Source organism: Pan paniscus, chromosome 5, assembly GCF_029289425.2.
Source record: "Pan paniscus chromosome 5, NHGRI_mPanPan1-v2.0_pri, whole genome shotgun sequence".
NCBI classification, from domain to species: domain Eukaryota; kingdom Metazoa; phylum Chordata; class Mammalia; order Primates; family Hominidae; genus Pan; species Pan paniscus.
Genome location: NC_073254.2, coordinates 166504205 through 166516721, shown reverse-complemented (window position 1 = coordinate 166516721; position 12517 = coordinate 166504205).

The window sequence follows — 12517 nt, the reverse complement described above, 5'->3', positions numbered from 1 at the left end:
GAACTATATTAGTTGATAAATTGTGGCAAAAAAGAGTCCATATACAAATATTCTCAGAAAAAAAATCTCTTGGATGCCATAAAGTAATAATTTAAATAAAAGACAATATCCATGCAGGAAGAGCACTGGTCTCTTATTTAGCTACCATTTCCTAACACCTGCAACCTGAGCTCCAGCCATGTGGAACATTTTGTCATTCATTCTTTGATATCTCTGAACTTTTCATGTACTTTCATCTGCTTGGTCTGTCCTTATCCCATAGCCTATAGATAGCAAATTCCATCAATAAGGTTCAGTTCAAATATCACCTTCTTGGTAAACTCTTTCCTGAATTCTTTGATAGATTTTGTTGCTTTTCCTCCTCTGTTGCCATATTCATTTGTACATGTGTATACTATAGAGTCTCACTGTATGAATTTGCTTGTGACTTTATTCCTAATCTCTGTTGGTTCCTTAAGAATAAGAGATCTTGGGTTGCTTCTAAGATGGCTGAATAGGAACAGCTCTGATCTGCAGCTCCCAGCGAGATCAACGCAGAAGACGGGTGATTTCTGCATTTTCAACTGAGGTACCTGGTTCATCTCATTGGGACTGGTTAGACAGTGGGTGCAGCCCAAGGGGGGGCAAGCCAAAGCAGAGCGGGGCATCACCTCACCCCAGAAGCACAAGGGGTTGGCAGATTTCCCTTTCCTAGCCAAGAGAAGCCGTGATAGAATGTACCTGGAAAAACAGTACACTTGCGCCCAAATACTGCAATTTTCAACAGTCTTAGCAACCAGCAGACCAGGATATTCCCTCCTGTGCCTGGCTCAGCAGGTCCCACGCCCATGGATCCTTGCTCACTGCTAGCGCAGCAGTCTGAGATTGACCTGTGAGGCTGCAGCCTGGCGGGGGGAGGGGTGTCCGCCATTGCTGAGGCTTGAGTAGGTAAACAAAGCTCTGGGAAGCTCGATCTTGGTGGATCTCACTGCAGCTCAGCAAGGCCTACTGCCTCTATAGACTCCACCTCTGTGGACAGGGCATAGTGGAACAAAAGGCAGCAGACAACTTCTGCAGACTTAAACATCCCTGTCTGACAGCTCTGAAGAGAGCAGTGGTTCTCCCAGCATGGCATTCGAGCTCTAAGAATGGACAGACGGCCTCCTCGAGTGGGTCCCTGACCCTGCCCCGTGTAGCCTGACTGGGAGACACCTCCCAGTAGGGGCTGACAGACACTTCATACAGGTGGGTGTCCCTCTGGGATGAAGCTTCCAGAGGAAGGATCAGGCAGCAGTATTTCCTGTTCTGCAATATTTGCTGTTCTGCAGCCTCCGCTGGTGATATCCAGGCACACAGTGTCTGGAGTGGACCTCCAGCAAACTCCAACAGACCTGCAGCTGAGGGGCATGACTGTTATAAGAAAAACTAACAAACAGAAAGGAATAACATCAACATCAACCAAAAGGATATCTACACCAAAACCCCATCTGTAGATCACCAACATCAAAGACCAAAGGTAGATAAAACCACAAAGATGGGGAGAAACCAGAGAAGAAAAGCTGAAAATTCCAAAAGCCACAGCACCTCTTCTCCTCCAAAGGATCGCAGCTCCTTGCCAGCAATGGAACAAAACTGGACGGAGAATGACTTTGATCAGTTGATGGAAGTAGGCTTCAGAAGGTTGGTAATAACAAACTTCTCTGAGCTAAAGGAGCATGTTCTAACCCATTGCAAGGAAGCTAAAAACCTTTAAAAAAGGTTAGATGAATGGCTAATTAGAATAAACAGTGTAGAGAAGACCTTAAATGAATGAATGGAGCCGAAAACCACAGCACGAGAACTTCGTGACACATGCACAAGCTTCAATAGCTGATTCAATCAAGTGGAAGAAAGGATATCAGCAATTAAAGATCAAATTAATGAAATAAAGCAAGAAGACCAGATTAGAGAAAAAAGAGTGAAAAGAAAAGAACAAAGCCTCCAAGAAATATGGGACGATGTGAAAAGACCAAATCTACATTTGATTGGTGTACCTGAAAGTGACAGGGAGAATGGAACCAAGTTAGAAAACACTCTTCAGGATATTATCCAGGAGAACTTCCCCAACCTAACAAGGCAGGCCAACATTCAAATTCAGGAAATACAGAGAACACCACACAGATACTCCTCGAGAAGAGCAACCCCAAGACACGTAATTGTCAGATTCGCCAAGGTTGAAATGAAGGAAAAAATGTTAAGGGCAGCCAGAGAGAAAGTTCGGGTTACCCACAAAGGGAAGTCCATCAGACTAACAGCTGATCTCTTGGCAGAAACCCTACAAGCCAGAAGAGAATGGGGGCCAATATTCAACATCTTAAAGAAAATAATTTTCAACCCAGAATTTCATATCCACCCAAACTAAGTTTCATAAGTGAAGGAGAAATAAAATCCTTTACAGACAAGCAAATGTTGAGAGATTTTGTCACCACCAGGGCTGCCTTACAAGAGCTCCTGTAGGAAGCACTAAACATGGAAAGGAACAACCAGTACCAGCCACTGCCAAAACATGCCAAATTGTAAAGACCATCGATGCTATGAGGAAACTGCATCAACCAATGGGCAAAATAACCAGATAACGTCATAATGACAGGATAAAATTCACACATAACAATATTAATGTTAAATGTAAATGGGCTAAATGCCCCAATTAACAGACACAGACTGGCAAATTGGATAAAGAATCAAGACCCATCAATGTGCTGTATTCAGGAGACCCATCTCACATGAAGACCCATCTCACATAGGCTCAAAATAAAGGGATGGAGGAAGATCTACCAAGCAAATGGAAAGCAAAAAAAAAAAAAAAAAAAGCAGGGGTTGCAATCCTAGTCTCTGATAAAACAGACTTTAAACCAACAAAGATCAAAAGAGACAAGAAGGCCATTACATGATGGTGAAGGGATCAATTCAACAAGAAGAGCTAACTATCCTAAATATATATGCACGCAATACAGGAGCACCCAGATTCATAAAGCAAGTCCTTAGAGACCTATAAAGAGACTTAGACTCCCACACAATAATAATGGGAGACTTTAACACCCCATTGTCAATATTACACAGATCAAGAAGACAAAAGATTTACAAGTATATCCAGGATTTGAACTCAGCTCTGCACCAAGCAGACCAAATAGACATCTACAGAACTCTCCCCTCCAAATCAACAGAATATACATTCTTCTCAGCACCACATCGTACTTATTCTAAAATTGACCATATAATTGGAAGTAAAACACTCCTCAGCAAATGTAAAAGAATGGAAATCACAACAAACTGTCTCTCAGACCACAGTGTAATCAAATTATAACTCAAGTTTAAGAAATTCACTCAAAACTGCACAACTACATGGAAACTGAACAATCTGCTCCTGAATGACTACTGGGTAAATAACAAAATGAAGGCAGAAATAAAGATGTTCTTTGAAACCAATGAGAACAAAGACACAACGTAACAGAATCTCCGGGACACATTTAAAGCAGTGTGTAGAGGGAAATTTATAGCACTAAATGCCCACAAGAGAAGGCAAGAAAGATCTAAAATCGACACCCTAACATCACAATTAAAAGAACTAGAGAAGCAAGAGCCAACAAATTCAATAGCTACCAGAAAGCAAGAAATAACTAAGATCAGAGCAGAACTGAAGGAGATAGAGACACAAAAAACCCTTCAAAAAATCAGTGAATCCAGGAGTTGGTTTTTTGAAAAGATCAACAAAATAGACTGCTAGCAAAACTAATACAGAAGAAAAGAGAGAAGAATCAAATAGACACAATGAAAAATGATAAAGGGGATATCACCACTGATCCCACAGAAATACAAACTACCATCAGAGAATACTATAAACACCTCTGTGCAAATAAAGTAGAAAATCTAGAAGAAATAGATAAATTCCTGGACACACACACCCTCCCAAGACTAAACCAGGAAGAAATTGAATCTCTCAATAGACCAATAACAGGTTCTGAAATTGAGGCAATAATTAATAGCCTACCAACCAGAAAAAGTCCAGGACCAGACTGATTCACAGCTGAATTCTAACCAGAGGTACAAAGAGGAGCTGGTACCATTCCTTCTGAAAGTATTCCAATCAATAGAAAAAGAAGGAATCCTTCCTAACTCATTTTATGAGGCCAGCATCATCCTGATACCAAAGCCTGGCAGAGACACAACAAAAAAAAGAGAATTTTAGACCAATATCCCTGATGAACATGGTTGTGAAAATCCTCAATAAAATACTGGCAAACCGAATCCAGCAGCACATTAAAAAGCTTATCCACCACGATCAAGTCGGCTTTATCCCTGGGATGCAAGGCTAGCTCAACATACACAAATCAATGCATGTAATCCCTCACATAAACAGAACGAATGACAAAAACCACATGATTATCTCAATAGATGCAGAAAAGGCCTTTGACAAAATTCAACAGCCCTTCATGCTAAAAACTCTCAATAAACTAGGTATCAATGGAATATATCTCAAAATAATAAGAGCTATTTATGACAAACCCACAGCCAATATCATACCGAATGGGCAAAAACTGGAAGCATTCCCTTTGAAAACAAGCACAAGACTAGGTTGCCCTCTCTCACCACTCCTATTCAGCATAGTGCTGGAAGTTCTGGCCAGGGCAATCAGGCAAGAAAAAGAAATAAAGGGTATTCAACTAGGAAAAGAGGAGGTCAAATTGTCCCTGTTTGCAGATGACATGATTGTGTATTTGGAAAACCCCATCGTCTCAGCCCAAAATCTCCTTAACCTGATAAGCAACTTCAGCAAAGTCTCAGGATACAAAATCAATGTGCAAAAAACATAAGCATTCTTATACACCAATAACTGACAAACAGAGAGCCAAATCATGAGTAAACTCCCATTCACAATTGCTACAAAGAGAATAAAATACTTGGGAATCCATCTTACAAGGATATTAGACCAGTATCGCTGATGAACATGGATGCAAAAATCCTCAATAAAATACTGACAAACCGAATCCAGCAGCACATCAAAAAGCTTATCCACCACAATCAAGTCGGCTTCATCCTTGGGATGCAAGGCTGATTCAACAAGGGATGTGACTTTGTTGGACCTTATAAGGCTGGACCTTACAAGGGATGTGAAGAACCTCTTCAAGGAAAACTACAAACCACTGCTCAACAAAATAAAAGAGGACACAAACAAATGGAAGAACATTCCATGCTCATGGTTAGGAAGAATCAATATCGTGAAAATGGCCATACTGTGCAAGGTAATTTATAGATTCAGTGCCATCCCCATTAAGCTACCAATGACTTTCTTCACAATTGGAAAAAAACTACTCTAAAGTTCATATGGAACCAAAAAAGAGCCCACATAGCCAAGACAATCCAAAGCAAAAAGAACAAAGCTGGAGGCATCATGATACCTGACTTCAAACTATACTACAAGGCTACAGTAACCAAAACAGCACGGTACTGGTACCAAAACAGATATATAGACCAACGGAATAGAACAGAGCCCTCAGAAATAACACCACACTTCTAAAACCATCTGATCTTTGACAAACCTGACAAACACCAGCAATGGGGAAAGGATTCCCTATTTAATAAATGGTGCTGCAAATACTGGCTAGTCATATGTAGAAAGCTGAAACTGGATCCCTTCCTTACACCTTATACAAAAATTAACTCAAGATGGATTAAAGACTTAAATGTAAGACCTAAAACCATACAAACCCTAGAAGAAAACCTAGGCAATACCATTCAGGACATAGGCATGGACAAAGATTCAATGACTAAAACACCAAAAGCAATGGCAACAAAAGCCAAAATAGACAAATAGGATCTAATTAAACTAAAAAGCTTCTGCACAGCAAAATAAACTATCATCAGAGTGAATAGGCGACCTAGAGAATGGGAGAAAATTTTTGCAATCTACCCATGTGACAAAGAGCTAATATCCAGAATCTACAAAGAACTCAAACAAATGTACAAGAAAAAAAATCCCACCAAAAATGGGCAGAGGATATGAACAGACACTTCTCAAAAGAAGACATTTATGCAGCCAACAGACATGTGAAAAAATACTCATCATCACTGATCATCAGAGAAATGCAAATCAAAACCACAATGAGACACCATCTCAGGCCAGTTAGAATGGCGATCATTAAAAAGTCAGGAAACAACAGACGCTGGAGAAGATGTGGAGAAATAGGAAGGCTTTTACACTGTTGGTGGGAGTGTAAATTAGTTCAATCATTGTGGAAGACAGTGTGGCGATTCCTCAAGGATCTAGAACTAGAAATACCATTTGACCCAGCCATCCCATTACTGGGTATATACCCAAAGGATTACAAATCATGCTGCTATAAAGACACATGCACACGTATGTTTATTGTGGCACTATTCACAATAGCAAAGACTTGGAACCAACCCAAATGTCCACCAATGATAGACTGAATTAAGAAAATGTGGCACATATACACCATGGATTACTATGCAGCCATAAAAAATGATGAGTTCATGTCCTTTGCAGGGATATTGATGAAGCTGGAAACCATTATTCTTAGCAAACTATCACAAGGACAGAAAACCAAACATCGCATGTTCTCACTCATAGGTGGGAATTGAACAACGAGAACACATGGACACAGAGCAGGGAACATCACACGCTGGGGCCTGTTGGGGATTGGGGGCTGGCAGAGGGATAGCATTAGGAGAAATACCTAATGTAAATGACGAGTTGATAGGTGCAACCAGCCAACATGGCACATGTATACCTATGCAACAAACCTGCATGTTGTGCACATGTACCCTAGAACATAAAGTATAATAATAAAAAAAGAATAAGAGATCTCTTAATTATTGTCGTACTTCCAGCACCTAACCCAATGTCTTCTTAAGTGTCTTCTCATAATTTTACTTATATTGAAAATTTATAATCTATTGAAATTAACAAAACAGCCTTAAGTATTATACCCTCTATAAAGTGTATTTTATACTTCCAAAGATCCTAGGACCTCATATAATGCAAACTTGTTCATATATAACAGTATAGGGTGGAAGGAGAGTGGTGATCGAAAGAGTTCCTATTAGGTCCTATGCTTATTACCTAAGTAACAAAATAATCTGTACACCAAACTCCCATGACACACAATTTACTTATATAACAAATGTGCATGTGTACCCCTGAACCTAAAATAAAAATTAAAAATATAAAATAAAACAGAATACATCAGAGCAACCTATTTTCCTATCTCAGATACAAGACTAGTATAACATAATTTTTTTTTGAATGTTAGTGCTCCTTTAAACTAGTTGTTTAATGAAAGGATCAATAATAATGTGTTTCATCCCTCTTTGTGCTAAAGATATCAAAACACCATATTGGCATCAGTTTAGTCATCCTCATAAGATTCTTCATTCCATCTTATGTTGAATTTATAGATGAGAGGACTAAAGCACAGAATGTGGGCTGGCTTACTCACTTATCCACTATGATATAACTGGAAAATAACAGATCTATTCAATTTTGCTTCTATTTCCCTTTTAGACCTACATTCCCAGTTTTTGTACCAGTCTTGGCAATATGTAGGTATTGAAAAAAAATTTAATTCCAAACTTGGTGGTTTTTCACGAATTGTTCCTCAAATATCTTAGAAGAAATCTTTCTCTTGTTTTTTCCCAATTGCATGGCTTGTTTCTTCTACTTAATCTTAGCTAACAATCAAATTATGTTTTGTGTTATTATTTTTACTAGATTATCAACTCTTAGTATCTAACTGGCCTTATTGTTAGATGTTTGCTGACTCTGCCCCTGGAAGAGTCATTTATTTGGTAAATCCCTGATCTTAGAAAGTGCTTAACCCTTGCAATTCCTGTGTGCAAGACCATCCTTAGATTCTTTTGGTTCTTGATGAGATAGACATTGCAGGGCATTAAAAGAGAAACCAAAGACTTTTACTCTCACTTTATTCCTGGTTAACCACAATGTTGAGTATTCCACCTTTGTAGTGTTTGCAGTCCTTTATTGCAGGTAAGATTCTTCAATACTCATAAGCTTCTGCACCTCAGGGTTGGTGGAGCCGCCTTAGAAAAGACAGAGTCATTTTGCCCTGAACCTACAGTCAAACCCCACAGGGGGACCCCACATGTATTTCCAGCAGGGAGAGGGTGTTCTCATCACTTCTATTTATGTTCTCCTGGATAGAATCTGGGTGTCCATGGTAGCATCCAGTTACAATTTCGTATTGCCTTATTTGGGAAGCAAAGGGACAGCCTTTTCCCAATATTCCTAGAAGCATGGAATACTGACTGGCAAGCATGATTTCTCAGCAAAGGTCTTTAAAAAGCTTTGCCAACATTCCTTTTCCTTCCCTTACTGCAGGTAGGCAATTCAGCTGTAGGATGGGGCACATGAGCAATGCCTGTTAACCTCCTGCTCCTATGAGAAGAGACATTATTACATGGCCCATGAGAGAGGCCTCAGGTCCCATGTACAGGATTTCCCACAGCATTTCCCTAATATGGCACTTGGTGAATATTGATTGAAGTATTAATCTTTGCATGCCCTTGTTGTTTCTTTTTCTCAGCTTGCCATACTACATAGCTCAAGTTCTTAAGGATATTTGTCAAATAGAATTGAGTTAACATCCTCTGAAGAGCTTCTGAAATTAATTACTGGAATGTACATTTTATGCATCTTTTTTTCCATGCATAATGCATTAGATACCGACTTTACTGCGATTTACTTTATAGCCTAGGCAAAATTTAACCCATTCTTTTCCCCACAGATTCAGCTCCCCAACAAGCTAAGGACGTGTGCCAAGGCTTCTATTCCTCCCCTGGAGATCCACATTCTCTTGCCAAAATATCGGGATACATTTTGATCAACTTATGACCTTTTGATTTTGCCCTAGTGTCCTACAGCAGATACAGCTGTGCTGGCAGCCAGACTCCAAACCTTAGTGTGGTCTGGAGATTAGGTGACAGAAAATAACTCTTATCTCATGGGCCATACTTCTAGGAAAGTTGGGTTAATTTTTAAATGGTCAAAATTTTCACTGGATTCACCATTGAACAGAATTTGATGTCATTTCTTGGGACAAGTGCTCAAGACTGTATGAGTTAGCCCCTCTCTACTCACCAGAATCCATGAGGAGGTCATCTTGGGTTGCATGGAAAATGGCCATGTCCCCAAAGCTTAACTCTTCACATAGTGCTTCCCGAACCTGTTTGTACTTATAATTGTACTTTTGAAATGTGACTATTGTGATGACTAGTGAGTGAGTTTATCAGATTCTGACATTGACTTACTGCTCTCTGATGAGCTTGGAAATTCTGATTTAATGCTTTGTGAGAAGAGTACCTTACTCATTTTTTGCTATCAGATCAATGATTTAAAAATCCGTCTTCAGTGTTTGGGGAAGTATGTGTCTCTTCTTTCCTATACAAAATAATAATAATACTAAGGAGAGTTCATCTATATCAAATTTATATCTTAAGACAATATAAAATGAACAATAACTACTTGAAAGATGTTTTGGAACAGCTGCCACAATATTCAGAGTGTATTTTTGGTTAGAAAGTTTCAAACCACAGATTGCAATTGATGTATAAATTTGGGGGAGCTTATGTTTCTCATTTTTAAAATCCTAAGACAATTGCTCCTTAAAGTCAAATGTTGTTCACTTGGATGTAAAAGGCTACTCTTTTCTGCATGTTTCTGAACTGTGAAATTTAATTTTGTGAAGATTATTTTAACTTGGAAAATTATGTGAATTGCATTAACTCTAAAAATTGTCTTGATAAATATCATCTGAATTAGTTCCCTTGAAAGAATTCAGAAATTGACACCTAGGCACTTCCAGCTCTAGGCTCCAACATCTCATGCCACTTGCCAAAATAATCTCATCTATTTTATTGATTTGGTTCAGGCCTGATGAACAATGGTTGGTGCTCTTTATTTAAAGCTTAATTTAGAATTACCCACAAGGAACATAAGGGGAATATTGCAGTTTCTCAACTGCCTTAATGTGATGAAAAGCTGAGGGCTTTGTTTCATGGTTCTTTGCTGATAACCCTGGCTGGGGTATATTTAGGCTGTTCCTGCTTCTCAGAAGGTGTGAAGCTAAGTCACAGGGCAAACTTTTTGTTTGCTTCTTATGATACTGACATTAGCAGACTGTTCATAATGGAACTACACCTTTCCCAGTTGCTCTGTTTTTCCTATTTACAAGAATAAATTGTGGTTTAATCAGGATATAATCTTATGCAATTCCCCTGGATGCTATTTTTTAATTTTAAGAATCATTTTAGATTGTGCTTTCTTAATTTTAAACTTTCCAAGGGCCATTCTCTGAGAATCTCTTCAATATCTTTGTTTCTGATGCTCATTGATTTTGACAGACAAAATGGGAGACAATTGGACTGAAGCAGGTTTTTTATATCAACTCTTGCAGTCATTTTTTATCTCTCTCCCTCACTGATTCTTATGTTTCAAATCTCAGCTGCAAACATTCCACTCCCTCTGCTATAGCACTGTTCAGAGTATATTACTCATTGTTTGTCTCAGGAGTCATTATTTTTAGTAGCTCAGTCAGGAGTTTAGGGATACAGCTTGAACATATGCTATAATTCAAATAGAGAAAACCCTAAGTCTCTCAGGATCCTGGGCTTCTAATACTGCAGCTGCAAGGCAGGTGAGAACACAGACAATTCAAATCTCATCATCATTTATGGTGTATGACCAGGAGGGCTTCTGTATCTCCTATATTATCTCCTATTTTACTGGATCTTAAATGCCACATCTCATAAGAGTGTTCTGGTACAGGTCCCTTGTCTCATTTACTCTACAGGGGGTTGGGTTGACCACTCCTCATGAAAAATATCTCCAGAATAGAAAAATTCTTAGTACAGAGGGTTTTCTCACACAACTATCTCCTAGAAACATGTGAAGGCAGTAGGAGGAGTAGATTTGCCTTCAAAGCAGCAGCTTCTCAGAAGGAATATGATAGAGCTAACGAAAACTTCTTTTTCTTACTGCTTTTTCTTTTAAAATAGAAGCATTTCTTCTGGCAACCTATTATAACCTACTCCAGGGATTCCCCCTGAATCTTCTATTTAAGAAAATGGATAGCAAGTGGAGCAGAGGTGATGTCGGGGGATGGAGGGGAAGAGCAAGGCGACTACCTCTTACTTCTTTAGGAAAGATAAACACACAATCCGCATTCTGACACTGAGTGGCTATGAGGGAGTTTGCTGAAAATAAGAAAGTTCATGGATTATGAAATCTCAGTATTATTCCTGGAGCTATTATATGGCTTGGTACCAGTATGACAGTGTGTAAATTCTCTCTCCCTGTATAAAACACATACACATACGCACACACCCCACAGGACTTTCCATCCAGAAAATGTCTTTAATGGTGAACTCCTTGCTTAAAGGCAAGATATAACCAGCTTTGTTGAACAGTTTTCTTTTCCCTGTTTATGACACACCTCCTATTGTGAATCTTGCTGAGAGGAATGCCCTTTATGTTTCATCCATGTAATTGTGCCTGACATTTTTGCAGGAACCACTCTAGTGATGATTTTGCTTTGTTGCCATGTACAAATTTTAATACAGAATAAGATTTATCCTTCTCCCACCCTGTTCATATTAATTGGACCACAGAAATGACAGACTATAATCCAACCCCAGGTCAGATTTGAATACAGAGTGTACAATCACTCTAACATCATAGAATCTAGCGAGGGTTATAAATAAAAGGCAGTAAATTGTTGAGTTGCTCATTACACATCAAATGTTTCTGGCTATAAAACTATAAAAACAAGTTTAACAAAATCTTAGTTTTCATATAATTTTTAAAATTGATCAAATATAGCTATTCAGTTTAGTAGGTGAGCTGAAGGAAAGTATGCAATTTTGAAGATACATTGACAATTATCCCTCTTTTAAAATTACCTAATTAAGATGTTTCTAGCATCTTGATGCACACCTTACCATTTTTAGCATGATTTTCCCTCTAATTAATAGATTGAATCATTGGTTTCTCCTCTTTCTTTCCTTTCTTTCTTTCTTTCTTTTCTTTCTTTTCTCTTTCTTTCTTTCTTTCTTTCTTTCTTTCTTTCTTTCTAGATCTCTTTGCACAGTAACAATGATATGATACAATCATTTGTCTTGCTAATTATTTCAACAGAAAATGGAAAAATATATTTAATTTAAAAAGGATATTTATAATTCTCTCTTGCCACTCTTTCAATGTTGAGGCCCAAAATATCTAGACAGGCTACTGTATGCATGGGAATAGGCAAATAATAAGATTGGAGAATTGTTGGAGGTTTCTTTCAAAATATACTACAAATATTATCATATTATATTTCAAAATTAAAGTATTTCAAATTTTAGGAATGTTTGGGTATTTATGCACATGAATGCATTTTCAAAAGATCTAGGCAGTCTATATTTTTAAGTTCGTATACATTTTTATGGGATACAATTATCCTTTTCACCATTCATTTTATTTTTA